At 54.2% G+C, this 15,629-nt stretch overlaps 1 long non-coding RNA gene across 1 annotated transcript; it reads left to right on the top strand.

Moving 5' to 3' along the window:
* The first annotated feature begins 172 nt into the window (after positions 1-172).
* On the top strand, positions 173-14,191 carry LOC118992030 (uncharacterized). The gene is made up of 3 exons (XR_005067528.1): positions 173-445; positions 13,695-13,699; positions 14,181-14,191. It is a non-coding gene; the product is annotated as an uncharacterized LOC118992030 (long non-coding RNA).
* Positions 14,192-15,629: the final 1,438 nt, after the last annotated feature.

The following is a 15,629-nucleotide window of genomic DNA, read 5'->3' as shown; positions in this document are numbered from 1 at the left end:
ACAAGGACAGTCTCTGTGACAGGTGGCGTTGAATGACGTCTTCCTTGTAAATGGTGAGCCCACCAGCAAGGATTACTGAGGCTGACAGGTAATGGGGTTGGGGTTTTTTTCTGTATATTTATTTCCATGTACAGAAAACTTTGTGAAATAAAAACTTTTAAATTGCAAAAAAGCATTTTTAACATCCTTCCCTCAATTAAAGGAAACTCTATGTAAAGAATGGATTTCCATAAGTCAGGCATTTATAAGAAGGGGCCTTATTATCAACATTTCATCTCCCTTCTTTTCATTGTTTCAGAAGAGTCACATTTCACAGTTACACTTCTTTTCTCCGCTCGTTGTGCCTGCCCTGCAGCAACCACAGCTGGCACACAGTGGCAGTGGCATCCAGGGTTGGCACACTCCTGAGCACTTGGCTTAGTTCAGACTCAGGTTGAGCTGCTCGGTGGGCTGAAGAAACATGTNTCCCCCCCCCCCCCCCCCCCCCCCCCCCGCCAAAGGATGGGAAAGTAGGGCCAGAGCCTCTCAGACCATGTCACACCTGGCAGCAGACAACTTTCACAGCCAGGGGTTGCAGCGGGGGCCTCCTGACTTACCCCAACCTACACTGCCAGCTGCTTGGGCACGCATGCTCTAAAGAGACCTGGAAGAGGGCTAGGTTGACTTTGCTTTATATAACTGCATGTTAAGGGTTGAACTATGTCCCCCCTCCCCTCAAAAGGGGATCCAGAGCTGTTAACCTCAGCAGATGTGACTCTACTTGGAAAATGGGTCACTGCCAAGGTCAGGCTGAGGAAATACTGGTCTGGCCCTGATCTAACTTGACAGGTGTCCTTCCCCAAGTGGAATGCTGGAGATGGATTGAGCTACCGTCTGCTAACAAGCAGCCAAGCTGATTGACAGCCACCGCCAAGACCAGAGACAGCCTGTCCAGTCTCAGAGCACACCATGTAATCCTCTACAGTCTGGGAGACGAAGTTCCAATCATTGTAAACCACTTCAGGGGACACATGTCACAGCAGAGCAGGCCCCCTGCAGCCTAGACACACAGCGGGCTAGAAGCAGTGCTTCCCAGTGTGGGGAGAAAGTGAGATTCAGGCTCATACAGTGTGGGGGCTAAGTGAGCCCCAGCCCTAGAGCTGAACAGAGGGAAGCCCAGGGCACCAACATACCTCCACCCTTGGCTTCCAGCCCAGGTCACCCCATACACTGACCTCCTGTGCTGATCAGCCACTGGCTTGTCTCCTGGGCCACCCTTTCGGATCTGGGGCACTTCACCCCTGGACCCTCACACACTGAGGCCAATTTCAATCCAGGAGGTCAGTAGGGATGAAAGTAAGGCAGACAGGTGAAGCCATTGGCAGGGTTCCAGGAAGGGTCTTCAGCTCCAGAAGACACGATGGGATCCACGCTCACCAACCTGCGGGCAGCTCCATCATGACACCTGTTGCGACACAGGCCTCAGCACCTCCCATGCCAGCCATAGGCCGAATGTTCCACTCACAATCCCATCACTCTCAGAAATGCTCCCACACACCAACCTGCGCACTCAGGATGGTGCAGGAAAGGGAGCTGTCTGCACAGCAGGGGTTTGGAGGGTGAGGCCCTGGACACAAAGAAGAGCACAAAGCAGCCTGAGGCAAAGAGCAGGCTTGGCCTGGCCCAGACCCAGCCCGCAGAAAAGCATGGGCCCCGCTCACACATTTCCATGCCAGTGACTGGAAGCCAACTAGGTGTTAAATGTCCTGTCACCAGGGCCGTCACTTCCCAGGCTGGCCCATGCGGAAGCCAGAGTATCAGATGCGGGGATCAGGGAGGCTTCAGCACCTGCAGCAGCATCAGGAGCTTAACAGAGCACTCAGTTCCCCTCACACAAGCCACTCCTTTTTCTAACTTGTGTTTTCCATTAAGAAAACCCAAGGGGACTTTGGGTTGTTGGCCAAGACCTGGTAGACCCAGATCAGCTGCTGGCAACAGAGCATACATGATAAAACACACAACCCACTATTCTCTGAGATGGGATGGTGGGCCTCCCTCACACCAAGTGGGCCCACCCACTCACCAGAAACTGCAGCAGTGGCCTGAGATACCACCCCCCGACTCAGCCTTAGGGACCTGGGTGATGACTCAGTGTCTCCTAGCATCCCAGATGGCTTGGTGATGGAGCTCTTTCCGAAGAGGCTCCCACCACAGGCCACGGAAGAGCAACCATTGAAGGCTTGACACCAAACACTAACCTGGTCAGGAAGAGCCCATGTGGAGAGAGCAGCACTGGACGGAGATGGCGGTGAGGGGAGACAGAGCACGCATGGTCAGGACTCAGAGGACCAGTGCACCCCCCCAAGCATGCACTGGGACACAGGATGCTGTTCTTTACTCAGCATCTGTACATATCACCAGACAAGGGGGGTCACAAACCCCAGTCCCAAAGGTCCAGACCAGGGAGGCAAAGCCAGGCAGTCAACATCTTGCAAGGAAGAGAGGAAGAGGATCCCAGCAAATCCTTTCCCCAAGGTGGAACGTGTAGGACCATCTGTAGGTGACACTCTCCAGACACATCGTCCTTGGTCTGAAGGCCTCTGCTCTTAGTGCTCTTACGATGTGACACCCATTGTTGTCTTGCACAGCACAGAAGGGCTAAATCAGCGGGGTCCCCTTCTGCTGCTTCCCATGCATCGATTCTGCCAGGGCAGACTCGACAGCACAAAAGGGCCCAGTCAGCAGGGTCCCATCCACTGCTTCCCACTCGGCAGTCCTGGGCAGATCTGCACTCACCACCTTCAGGCACAGGAGCGTGAAAGCACCAGAATGAAGACACAGAACTCCCCTCCAGCAGAGCCAATCTGGCACATCTGTCGCTGGGGCAGAGCCATGCTTCTGGTGATAGTCAAACCCAGAGGCCTGTTCTCAGAACAGACTTTCTCAGCCACCCACTGTGGGGTGACCACTAATCTGGTGATACAAACCACTCATTTCTGACTAAATAAAAAACCTTGCCGGTTAGCGGGGCTGAGCCACAGTCCATGCGGCCATCCTGGAACCATGGCCCAGTTACTAATCCTCTCTAGCACCCCATGGCCTCAGCCTCAGAGCTGCCACGGCCATCTGGTCGACCCCATGGATGTGGCAATAGAGCAGGTAGGAACAGTCCCTTCAAGTCGTCAGAGATGGAAGCAAATTCCCCTGGAGGTGCCCCCGATGATGGAACCCTTGTGAGGTTCCGTCCCACCTCAGAGCTCCCCCCCATGGCCTGTGCCAGCCCCCACCTGCACAGTGAGCTGGGTCCTGCTGAGGGGCACTTCTGGTGAGGGGCACTTCTGGTGAGGGCCACCTTCTGACATCCGAAGCCACAGGAACCGGACAAATCCTGCTAGTGCCCACGGGCTCCTGGAACTCTGCCCGGTTCACTGAGGCCAAGTCCTGTGCTCCCCAAAGAGGAGACGATGTAAGAGTGTCCACCACATAGCGCCTGAGACAACCAACACAAATGTCCGGTGGACGGGTCCACATCGCAGGATGGCGAGGCTGTACCCACAGCTGCTGAACTGATATATCCAACCTTGGAGCACATCTCTGACCTGACCGATGAGTACAGGCCCCATGAGCAGAGTGCCACGTTGGTCACAAATACAGGCCCAGCCCGGGGCAGAGCGAGCAGAGAGTGTCTGGTTCTGCTCTGCGCGGGTTGGGCCCGTCTGAGGAGAGCAGCCAGGAAGAGTTGCATCCGCCTCGCAGCCCTTTTTAGGTAAAGCATATGAAGGCACGAAACATGACGACCTGCAAGGCAGGGTCACCGCAGCCCCTGCTGCTCTCAGGCACCAGAGGCCAGAGACCATTAACAAGGTGGAAGGGCACCGGCTGTTTGCTGGTCACCTGGCCCCGACACGTTAGCCAGAAGTTGCAGCACACCGCAAGCCCCAGAAACCATGCAGATACAACCTCCAGAGAACAGCAGCACGGGCCCCTGAGCACTACCGGGGGTGAGCCTGAAAGTTCTGCCCCCCTCCTGGAACCCTCCCCCTAGGCACTATGGCCAAATCCCATCCCTTACCTACTACCAAGTTCCATTGGGCCAAGGAAGTGAAATCCAAATAGTGCATTGTTCCAGGGACTTACCTCTCTACCACCCACTTACAAACTGCACTGTCCTGGGAGAGCCCCCATAATTTTGAGAAAAGTCTAAGTAGTGGGCCCCCACGTGTATGTGTCCACAGCCTAGTCCGTCTCACCAGCCCAGGGCCATTTCCCACCTCTGATCCAGATCCAGGCACCTCAGGCATCTCGGTGGGGAGCACTGTCTTCTCTGGTTTCCCGTGGAGCCTCAGTGGGGTCCCACAAGCAGAGAGGCACCATCTGTTTGCTGGTTAGCCAGTCCTGGCGCACCCCCACCCCTAAGCCAGAAGTGTCAGCAATGGCCACACTACGTCCCCACAAACCTGCAGATACGATCTCCAGAGAACACATGAAGTGAGGACCCCTGGGCGCTACCGGAGTGAGCCTGAAAGTGCCACCAGCCTCCTGGAACTCTCGCCTGGGCACTGTGACCAAATCCCATCCCTTACCCACTACCGTGTTTATTCCTACCAAGAAATTAACCAAAGAGCACTGCCTTCCCAGGCACCCAAACCTCTCTACCACCCGTGGCTCCTACTGCCCACCCCCTCCCACCCCCTCCCACCCCCTCCCACCCCCTCCCACCCCCTCCCACCCCCTCCCACCCCCCATCAGGAGGGAGCCCCGGAAGATTTTAGAAAAGCTCCACCTGGTGAGCACCTCCCCCTGCCTGTCTGCAGCTGAGCCCGACTTGCCTGCCCCCAAACCAGTTCTCACCTGGAGCGGAAGCCTCCCGTGTCCCGATGGGAAGCACTCTCTTCTCCCATTTTCCGTGGGGCCCCAGTGGGCTCTGGTGGTGGAAGGGCACCAGCTGTTTGCTGGTCAGCTGGCCCCGACACGTTAGCCAGAAGTTGCAGCACACCGCAAGCCCCTAAAACCCTGCAGATACAATCTCCAGAGAACAGATGAAGCGCGGACCCCTGGACGCTACCGGAGTGAGCTTGAAAGCAGTGCCGACCTCCTGGAACTCTCCCTCGGTCATTGAGATCAATTCTCTTCCCTTACGGATTTCCCCGGAGCTCGGGAGGAAGGGAACAATATAAAAGTGGCCACCAGGTGGCGCCCGAACACCGGCACCGAGGTCAGCGGGAGCGAAGGGCGCTGGCTGGGGCGCACCGCCGGCCTCCCCGCTCCACCCCCCGCCCCGCCCTGCCTCATCTCGCTCACCTCGGAGCTCGTCCTTGCGGGTTCCGAGCCCGCGCAGGGCGTCCACCTCGGAGCTCACCACCGGAATGGCGCGACCCTGGCTGCAGCGGGGGCATTTGGAAATATGGGGTTTTTTTTGGCGGCTGCAGGGATGGGGATAGACTCCCCACGCGATTTCCCCGGCGGCCGACACGGACGAATAAACTCCCCGGGACGCGGGGAACGGGTTTCCCAGGGGCGCACGAACGGTTCTTGGGCTCCCGGGAGGACTTACCGGCAGCCGGGTGTGGACTGTAAAACGGAAACCATGCAAGTCCCCAAAGGACAGCAACGGACGGAGGAGTCGTTTTTGTTCCACGATAGCAACCGGGCGTAACTGGATACCAGACCCTAATAGTGTTTTTGTTTTTTTTCTCCCCAGGTTTTTGCTGTTCTGCCTTTTGGGAGATAACAGCAGGCCTTCTCTCCGCACCTCTGAGATCACCAGACCCAGCCGGATCAGATGTGCCCCCAAAGACTTATGCAGGTGCAGAAAACCAACCAATGAACCACCAACCGGGACAGGTGGTCAGATGTGCGCAGACCACGTCCTTGTGGACAGTTTTCAGAAGCCAGGGGTGCCCGGTGATTTGCGCTTGGTGGGGCACCTGGATGGCACCCCATCTGACCCTGACAACCCCGAATTCCTCTATGCTTTCCTTCACCTTTTCTATTTCTACCTTAGCTGACTTAGTTCCAAGACTGTCCAGTTAAGGCTCCCAGATTAAAAGTAGTGAATGTGTCTAATTTCTCCTCTTAAAAGTAGCATTGATATTTTTACTGGATTCATTTGTATCTCTCAAAAGTAATTTTGTATCAGCATTTTTATACTGGGAGTGTTTATGTGTAGGGACAAAAATTGATAAATGGAACCACATAAGAGTGAAACATTTCTTCTTTGCCGAAAAACCACCATCAAGCTAAACAACAAACTGGCAAAGAATATTTGCAAACCAGTACAAAGAAGACATACAAGTCAATAGAAAAATGTACTAAGAATGCAAATAGTAAATGTTGCAGAAAAGAAAGTTTACATGAGTTCTAAACCTATGAAAAGATGTTCAGCCTCATCTATATAAAAGGGACACCATGCAGTATCGTCCTTCCCCTTAGCCCCTGCTTTGGCCTATAAAGGTGGCAAATGTAAAAAAAAAACAAAACCAACAAACAAACCCTTAATAACATTGACAAGAATATGGGGAACCATACAGTCTCAAATATCAAACATTGTTGAGGGGAGTGTAAGTACCACTGCTACAGAAAGCAATTTGGATACAGCAGAGTTTGAAAGGCACACACTCTTTACCTCACCAGCTGCACTTCCAGACACACAAAAGGTGTGCAAAAGAATATTTGTGGATGCACACCATAAAAGGTAGCTAGATCTTATACTACCACACACATTATGGACGATTCCTATAACAGAATACTAGAAATAGATCACGCAAATATGCAAAACTGATTTTGACAAAGTTGCAAATAAATTTAGTGGACAGTCTTTGTCAATAATTGGTGCTGGAAAAAATGAGATGTCCATATGGCAAAACATAAACTTTGGTCCAACTCTCTCAGAAAAATTAACTCAAAATAGTTCATGGACCTTAGTTATAAAACCCAAAACTGTGGAACTTCTGAAAGAAAGCATAAAATAACAATCTTTGTAAATCTTGATTTAGGCAGAGATTTCTTAACTATGGCAGGAAGAACACAGTCTCTAAGCCTCTGCTTTCTGACAGACACGTGCCGTTAAGGGAAAGCGTGCGTTTCTTCCACCTGCATCTGGCACAGGACATCCTGGGGGCAGGTCATCCTGAATCCATCCGGAATCCATCCCCCCATCTGTGGTGTCTGAGTTGGTTCAGGTTTTCCTACCGAAGTGCTATTGGCCGTGCAGCTTCTAAACAACAGGAATTTAGATCCCACGGCTCCGGAGGGTGGAAGTCCGAGGCAGGTGGCCAGTGTGGTGCGGTCCTGGGGAAGAAGCCCCTTCTGGTTGCAGAGGGCCACTTTCTGCTTGTACGCATCCCCCCGTGGCAGATAGAGAGCAAGCCTGCTTTTTGGGGTCTCCTTTATAAGAGCATTAATCGCATTCATTAGGGCTCTACCCTGATGACCTAATCAGCCCCCCAAAGCCCTGCCTCCTAATCCCATGTTATGGTTGAGACTTCCATTCCATTTGCTAGGTGGGAGGGCACACTTTCAGAATGACCTCTGAGTTCAGATGTGGGTGGAGACTGGGCTTTTCCTTTTTCTGTTCTTAACTTAAAATTTTTCTTATTTATTGATTTTTAGAACGAGAGAGAATGAGAAAGAGAGAAAAAAAACATCGGTTTGTTGCTCCGCCCATCCATGCATTCATTGGTGGCCTCTTGTGTTTGCCCAGCCTGGATTTGAACCTGCAATCCTGGCACATCAGGATGATGCTGCAGTCAACTGAGCTACACCCGTCCAGGGCGGGACTGGGTTCTTGGGGGGGGGGGGGGAGGCGGGGCATAAGCAAGGCAAACATTGTATGTAGACACCCTTGCCGCCGACACTTCACATGAGCGCAAACAGATTAAAGTAACGTTTTGAAGAGAATTGCAAAGAAAACATGTGAACCCCAAACTTCTGCCCCAAGGGCTTTAGCCTCCCCAGTGTGAACTCTGCAGCTGTGATCCTGGGCAGATGCAAGCGGACAAAGCATTCTCGGTTAGCATCCGTGACGGTTTGCGATCAGTTTACACCGGCTGATATTTTTCATCTGTTGGGGAAGTGGACCTATTTCCCACCTCAGAGCAGGGATCCATGGCTCGTAAACCTACCTGGCTGTCAGAATCACCTGGAGTGCTTGTTAAACCTCCAAACTCCAGCCCCACCTCCTCCAGTTTCTCATTCAGCTTCAAGATTCTTGCAGACCATTTTTTTAGTTCAAGTCCTCTCATCTAAGAGTGTTACCAGCTAGTTAATCAAAAATCCAGGATCATGATGTCATCTTGGAAAATCCTGGTAAAGGCGGTTATTAGAAATAGGTTATTATTAACCGGAAAATAAAATATCTGATCATTACCCTCTTTGGGTCCAAGAAGAGACCTCGATGAAAGAGGAATAGCTAAACACCACAAGAGGGCGCCATTGTCACAAAGTTCTAGCCCTTGGAGCCCTGTGTTGGATTTAAAACTGTAATAGTCTAAGAAAATGTTAAAAACATTCTTTTGCTTATATGTTTAAGGGTTTAACAAAATGGCACGATGCCCTAAGATTATGGAAGCTCCAAGAATGAGGTGCAGGGAGGAGCAAGTATAAAACGGAGAAATTGAGAATCAATTTCTCGGCTGCCATTTGAAGGCTTCAACTTGTGGGAAATCGCTACTTTTTTTTGGAGGGTTAGATACAATCACATAATTAAAAAAATCAGGTGGATATTTTAAATTACTCACTGGAAAATTTTGCTCCCATCTTTCCTTTCGACCAACCTCCCAAAGGTTTCACTTTTATTTCATGTGCATCCTTGGAGTGTTTTGTTGTAAAAACACTAACAAAATTCTTACTCTCTCCGCTCTTGTCCTGCACCTTGCAGTACCCTTTCTATCCAGTGGAGGGAGTGCTTCCTGCTCACTGTATCACCTCTGCAGAGTATTTCTTTCTTTGACGGACGCTCCGTCATTCTTGTCTCTATTCTCCAACAAACGGACACCCGGGTCTAATCTGTTACTGTCACAAACAACACGGCAAAGAACAACCTTGTCCAGGTGTCATTTGGTACTGGAGGGAAAATTCTCAGAAGAGGGGTTGCTGGATCAGAAGTAAATGTACCTGCAATTTGCAATGTTGACAAAGTTGCCTTTCAAGTGGGTTGCAGGAATTTGCAGCCAGCTGAGGCCATGGGAAGTGGCAACAGTAGCATCAGAGGGCACGGGGGATGCTGGTGTTATCGCTGCCTATTTTCCTTCTTGTGAAATTCAGAGCATAAACAACACTATTGCAACCACAACAGGCACGTTTGAGTCACTTATTGTCTTGGTGACATTGTGACACTGTTTATGCAATTTTTAAAAATTGGCTGTGTTGCTTCTAGGAGAAGTCAGGAGTTGAAGCACTCGCCACAGTCCAAGAAAATACTATTGGGGGGCTGGGTAACTAGAGGTCTGGCTGCTTCATAAAGTAGCTGGAGAGCACGTTGTATTTCCCAGACTCCAGCAACCACCAGGGCTTGGAGAGCATGTCCAGCTAATTTTTCTTTCTTCCTTTCCTTCCTTCCTACCCAGAACTTTTCAAAATCCCTCTCAGAAAAAATAATTCACATCAGTAAACATCTTGAAAAGCCAAGCCCTGGCATTCAAAGGCCTCATCTCTGCCAACTGGTACCCAGGCGGTTCTTCACTCTGAATCACCCCTGCACAATTCATGAAACAGCCTTTCAGTACAGCTCGCAGGCCCTGGGGAGCCGGCTCCCTCTCGGCCAGGTGCAGCCCAGGAACAAAGGCCAGAGATCCACCCAGCCCGTGTGGCCCAGGCTGGCCAGGTGCTGTGGCCCCAGGGACACGTATTCTGTGGTTGGCTGTCTTTGGTCCTGGCTGAGATCTCTGAACGATAGCCAGGGCCGGCAGGAACAGCTTGGGAGCATCCGGAGCTGGGAGGGGAGGCTCCCGGCTCGGCAGCAGCTGCTCGGACGGGAGGTGCTGCTGCGCAGAGCCCAGGGGCCCAGCTTGCTCTCGGGATGCTGAAGGTGGTGGCTGTTTATAAGAACTGGCTGGCCGGGGCTGCACCTGGTCATTTGCAGGGGCCTGGCTGCAGAGGATAGGGTCACCTGTAATTATTGATCTGCAGCCTAAAATTCCAGCTCCCTAATGCAGTGTTCAAGGCTCCCCTGGTGTGCTGCCTCCCCCAGAGATTCTCCCCGGATATATTCTGCCTCTGACTTCTACACTTTCAGCAGTATTTCTTCGTGCCTACCTAGGACGCAGCCTGCTCCCTTCCAGAACCTTCCAGCTCAGCTCAATCCCCATCGCCCATCAGGACTTGCCCAAGCCCAGCTCAGCCATCCTTAGGGGTCTCTCCTCCTTCATGACATTTATGTTTATCAGGGGATCACCAGACACCCTAACTTTGCTGAGATAAACCTGATTCCACGAACTGCATCCTCCTGTCCCCACGCACCATCAGAATGTTCTAGACATCTCACAGCTTTGAGACAGGCGCTGAATCACCCCCACGATGGTCAGGATGAAAATGTGCTGACATCATCTCAGTCCCTAGGGACATAGCTGCTCCCTGTAAGGTCACCGAGGCTGGGTGCTCCTGCAGGGGCTGATGTCGCTGGTGGGACATGGCGCTGGGCACTGAGGCAGGGGGCCTGGGGAGCTCGGAGAACCCCCGACACCCAGGCCAAACCCCAGTCAGTGCATTAGAGTCCCTGGGGCCCAAACCCGGACGTGAGCTCCTCAGGGGACACTTAATGCACAGACGAGGGCTTTGGGGGAGGCCACGCATAAAGAGACCCCCTGCAGGGGTAGAGTGGATGAGACCATTGCCCCCCGCCTGGCCCTGTGCTTTGTGAACCTCAGTTTCCCCGGCTGTAAAATGGGGAGAATAGCAGCACCTCTCCCCCTGCGTTGAGTCTCGGGTGGCAGGGACCCACAGTGGCCACCCCAGTGGCAACCTTTCCGTTGCTGTGGAAGTGTCACTGTAGAAATAGCTGCTTTCTTGTACAACGAGGCTTATGAGGGTTACGTGTGGAGGTCGCCCCCGCACTGAGGTTTTAGCGGGGTGCCTCTTGCCTGCAGGGCACAAGTGCCTGATGACTCAACTCTCAGAGCCAAGGGCGATCAGGCAGCTCGCTGCCCTCCAGCCCCCGCCCGGACCCCAGGACTCACCCGCACCCCACAGGAAGCACTGCTTCTGAAAAGCCCCAGTCCAGGCTGGGGCCTCTGTGGTGCCTTCCATGTGGGCCTGGCCCCTGCCCTGCAGTGCCTGGAGACCAGCGATGCTCTCTCTGGAAGGACCTGGAATCCGGGAGCCAGGTGGGGCAGGCCTCTGAGGGACTCTCGCCCCACCCCTCCCCTCCACACCTCTCTCCTTCTTAGGGGGCTGGAGGGAGAGAGTAGGTATTGTTCTCCGAGCCCCTCCCACTGGGCCTTCTGTTTCCCCGGCCCTAACCCAGCAATGCCCTCAGGGGGCAGAGGCATCTCCCGCCTCCACATGAGGCTCTGGCTCCTGCAAAGTGGAGGGCAGGTGGCCCCCGCTCCCAACAGCCCCCTTTCCCACATGGATTGAGATGAGCCCACCCTCCAATTCCTAGGCTAGATGCAAAGTGGGTGGTTAGGGGACCCAGGGGTCTGGGGCTGAGGCCTGCAGGGGCTCCATGGTGAAGGAAGAGGCCAGGCAGGCTCCAGGGAGCTGCCCAGGCCAAGGCCACTGCCTCGGGGTCCCAGGGCAGCTAAGGAAGCCAGCCATCCTCCCTGAGGGCCCTCCAGGGGGGCCCGCTGTGACCTGGCCTTCGATGATGCTGGCAACCAAGGTCCCCATGGGGTCCCTCACCTTGGGGCCACCATGGTGAGGGCCACCGCACTTTGCTGAGGTTCTGGGGTGCTGACTGCTCCATATTTCCTGCAGGGTGCTGGCAGCGGGCCCCCCACTGCAGGGTGATCTGAGCTGGGGCGTCCCCCATGGCTAGAGCCAGAGTCATGGCCTGAAGCTCAGGGTGCTGGGTCCCAGTGGCTCCTGCTCATAGTGACAGGGACACCTTGGGAATGGGTCTGTGTTCAGCAAGGGGTCCCGGGCACCATGGGCAAGCGCCCCAACCTGTGCAAGGCTGGTTTCTCTGAGCAGCAGGCGTCCCCCAGCCCGGCGCTCAGCTCCCACCAGGCAGTGACTCCGGTTTCCCAAGGGACAGAGGAGGCTTGGGAAGGCCAGCCATCCTGCACCCTGAGTCTCCTGGACCTTTAAGGGCATCGGGTCAGCCCTTTGCAAACTCCCACTGAAAAACCTTTTTCCTTAAACCACATCAGACCTGGACATTCATTCAATCAGCGGAACCTTGAGAAGGGTGAGCGAGAGTGAGTAGGGGTGCTCCAGGGCCTGCCCACCCTAATCTGAGACCCCCAGTGCAGCCTCTGAGTTCCGAGGAACAGAGCTGAATCCTCTGATCTGGTGCTGTGTACGGATGGCCTGTTCTCTGAGGGCACCCAGCGGAGCGGCTGACTGGGCTGCAGGCCCCCACCCAGCCTCATCTCACCCTGGAAATCCCTTCACACCAGCCTCCTTCTCAGCCTGCAAACTGCACGCCGGCTGCTCCCTCCGGAGCCCTGATGTGCCTGGTGTTCCTGGTCAGATGGCCACTGAAACTCGGCCTCCTCCTCCTCCTCGAGGCTGATCCATTTCCATTGGAGGAGCTGACTCTGATTGAACTTATGGAGAACAAAGACCCCTTTGTGGATTGCTTTTGGGAAGGGAGATGCAGGGGAGAATTGCCTTAATAATATGAGAAACAGCAACGCTAATTTTGTGTTTTGTAACTTGTCTGGTGAATATGAAACAAAAACCACTTCATTTTTGAAAGCCTGTCATGGAGCCAAGTTTCTCTGGCCTGGACAAGGAGGCCAGGGGCCCAGGGCCCGAGGCCAGGCCAAGGGGACTGTCACTGCTCTCATGGGCAGCCGGGCCATCTGGGTGCACCCTGGGCTGCTCTGGCCCCGCTCTGCCCAGACAAGGCATCGAGGAACATGGTGTTAGTGTGTTTTCTTTTCCAGCTGCAGGAAGTCTGGTTTGTGCTGCAAAGAAGAGGCTTGATCCTCTCCTTTCCCTGCTGTTCCCACCATGTATGTCTTTCCAAGTCCCTTCCTGCCACCACTCCAGGCAGGGACAGAGTCACAGGGACCGGCCTGGAGCCCGCACAGGAGCTGGGGTGGGGGCTGCAGCTGGGGCCCCGCTCCCACTTGCCCGCCGCTCGGGGAACGCCAGGCTGCCAGCTCCTCGCTTGTGGTTTCTTCACATACTCCATGTCCTGTCAGCTGCTTGGCCTGTGCCGGTGCCCTTTTCTCTCTCAAGGCACGTGTCACCACCCCCGGAGAGCCCTCCCTGATTCAGTTTGCTCCCCGCGCACACCCAACACTCAGCACAGGGCATCATGACTTTCTCTTATAACTGCCCCCTCAGTCGACTAAGACCCTGACTGAGGACTTAACACATCCTTGTGCCCCCAGAACCCATGCAAGGGCCTCAATGAGCCAGGGCCTCAACAGGCCAGGACCTGAGGGGAGATGAATGAGCGGGTCCACATGCCTTCCTCCATGACGGTACTGGTAGTGGCCCAGACTCTCATAGCTGAGAACCGCCCTCTGTAAGAAGGTGAGTGGGGTGAGGAAGGACCTTAACTTACAGATTCATGTAATGAGATGCCTCAGGTGCAGCTTCAGGTACAGTTCGATCTAGGGTCTTGCTCTTCATCACTCCATCTTGGCCTTATCACAGGCAGAATTCCCCCCATGAGGGGAGCTGGAAATGTCCATCCTGCCAGCTTACAAGCCTGTGGAAGGACAAGCCCTCCATTCCCATGGCGTAGCCAGGTCTCCACCTAGACTGGGGTTCCAAAGACAGGATCTTCCCCGGGAAAGGAAATGCTCTGGCCATTCTTGTGAAGCAGGGAGCTGAAGGGTAGGCCGGGGAGGAGAGGAGCTCACTGCGCTATCCCCGATGATGCTGGGCATGAAAAGTCTAATACGATACTTTGCATTTCCTTTATTAATCATTTGCACAACATCTACTTCCAAAAGAGACCGGGGGCCACCAAATGACTTTGGCCTTGCACCATACCTTCTACTGGGTGCCTGCAGTGAAGAACTGGGGCTGAGGCCACCAGCCAGCGAGGCGTCCCGGCCAAGGTGTGCCGTTGCCGCACCAAGGTTGCCCTCCCAAACTGGAAGGGCTGCTTGGCTTCCTGCTCTCCCAGGAGAACCAAGAACACGCAAAGTGGAAGTGTTGCCGCGTCCCTGCTGAGGCTGTCTTCTGCCCATGACCTTCATTTCCCTCCCGTTCGTCTCCCTGTGGGGTCCCGTGGCTGCGGTCTCCATGCCAGGCAGACCCTGGAGCCCCAGGCGCTTGGGGAGAAGCGCGTGGTTATTACTGCTGCTCTGGTTTCCGTTGCTAATCAGATTACATCGGTATCTGCACGTATCTGTGCGTATGTGTGTGTAGACATAAGAATTACAGATACAGGAATGTCAGCTGGGCTCTGTGGCAGGAGAGCCACGTTACCTCGTGGCAGCCACACGTGGGTCCACTTCACAGGCTGGGAAACTGCTCCCCAGAGAGGCCCATTCACAAGCCCAGGGACGATCAGCAAGTGAGCAAAGAGGCTCTGAATGAAAAGTCCAAGGGACAAAAGGCCCCGCACTTCTTGGTGGCCCCATTCAGTCTGAGAGGAAGCTGGACAGGGGAACCAGGAACAGAGGCAGGAATAGCTCTTTCCTCACTGTGTGGGGCTCCCAACCATCAGCCGGCCATGGGAGGCGGGGTTAGTGCTCCTGACCTGTCAATCATTCTCATGTCCAGATGGAGAGCCCTTTGGGGTCTGGTCTGGGAGACATTTCTTGAGGCCTGGCTGCCCAGCTGCCCTGACCTTTGCCCCTGGGGGCCCAGGGGGCTATGAGGACCAGCAGGACCTGAAGGACACCAGCAGCCAGAGCCGGGCAGCAGGCAGACCTCCCTTCCCTGGGACAAAGGACAGGAATGGCATTCTGACTTCACCCACACACGTGGCTGGAAGTTGGAGGCTGCGGGACTCACCTCCCACCCCCGCCAAAAGATTTCCCAGCTCCTTACCTGCCCCAGACACAGGACACCGCCTTGCGTGCTGGGTGCCCACTCAGTCCTCCCTCCAAGTTTGGGGGCCCTGCTTAGTTTCTGAGACCCAACTTTACCCCACAGTGTTCCATTCTAAGGACTGGGGTGCAAGGGGTGAATACACTGTGTCCTCACCAAGTGGATGGCTCATGACGCCTCCGTGTGAGGTGAACCCCCAGACCTTGTGGTTCAAGCGAAGACAATGGGGCACCCCTGCAAGTTCCGAGGGCTGGGCCCAAGGGACCTCAAGCTGACACACTCACCCTCCTAACAGAAAGCGGGGACTTCCTTCAGCAAAACAGTCCCCCCACCTCATTAGGTTCATGCTGTTCACGGAAACCTCTCTCTCTCTCGTCTGCTTGTTTTGCTAGAATTTTGCATGTGAGTGGTCTTGGCGTTCCTCTAGCAGTTATGGTATCAGGGAGTCACATCTGCTGCCGGGTTTTTATGCATTTAAGTAACACTGTAATAAAAATTACCTGTGTCAACCCCAGGGAGCCAAGAGAGTG

Source organism: Sturnira hondurensis, unplaced genomic scaffold (assembly GCF_014824575.4).
Source record: "Sturnira hondurensis isolate 20B ecotype Veracruz unplaced genomic scaffold, ASM1482457v3 Scaffold0007865, whole genome shotgun sequence".
NCBI lineage: Eukaryota > Metazoa > Chordata > Mammalia > Chiroptera > Phyllostomidae > Sturnira > Sturnira hondurensis.
The sequence above is the reverse complement of the archived record's forward strand: the minus strand, read 5'-3'. Positions and strand labels throughout refer to the sequence as shown.